Source organism: Micropterus dolomieu, linkage group LG03 (assembly GCF_021292245.1).
Source record: "Micropterus dolomieu isolate WLL.071019.BEF.003 ecotype Adirondacks linkage group LG03, ASM2129224v1, whole genome shotgun sequence".
NCBI classification, from domain to species: Eukaryota; Metazoa; Chordata; class Actinopteri; order Centrarchiformes; family Centrarchidae; genus Micropterus; species Micropterus dolomieu.
The window spans coordinates 24,046,641-24,047,330 of NC_060152.1; the positions used below are offsets into that span (position 1 = coordinate 24,046,641).

Below are 690 nucleotides of genomic sequence, written 5' to 3' on the forward strand. Positions count from 1 at the left end.
CCTTTCCTATTTGTAGTGGAGATGAGTGGTACCCGGTGGAGTCTTCTGCTGTTGTAGCCCATCCGCCTCAAGGTTGTGCGTGTTGTGGCTTCACAAATGCTTTGCTGCATACCTCGGTTGTAACGAGTGGTTATTTCAGTCAAAGTTGCTCTTCTATCAGCTTGAATCAGTCGGCCCATTCTCCTCTGACCTCTAGCATCAACAAGGCATTTTCGCCAAACAGGACTGCCGCATACTGGATGTTTTTCCCTTTCCACACCATTCTTTGTAAACCCTAGAAATGGTTGTGTGTGAAAATCCCAGTAACTGAGCAGATTGTGAAATACTCAGACCGGCCCGTCTGGCACCAACAACCATGCCACGCTCAAAATTGCTTAAATCACCTTTCTTTCCTGTGTTTCAGGTGTTCCTAATAATCCTTTAGGTGAGTGTACATAAACAATGATGGCTAAAGGTCCCTAACTATCTGTGTTTCTGGTATATAAGCTACCTATAATATAGTTTGACATTGTTCATAGCTAAACCTACTGTGTGAAAACCTTTTACTGTAATTGGTGCGGTTATGCCATTACTTATTTTACCAGAAGTATAAAATCCTGTATGTTTTATTTCTACTGCGCCCTCAGGTCACCTGCAGTCTTCCAACATCCTGTGCTTCTCACCAGTACACTGATCGGACCATGCTGGCTG

General features: G+C 43.8%; 1 protein-coding gene across 1 annotated transcript in view; it reads right to left on the reverse strand.

The window, feature by feature from the left end:
• LOC123968671 (CUB and sushi domain-containing protein 3-like) overlaps positions 1 to 690 on the reverse strand; it is a 279,670-nt gene that overhangs the window by 218,086 nt on the left and 60,894 nt on the right. The window lies entirely within an intron of this gene.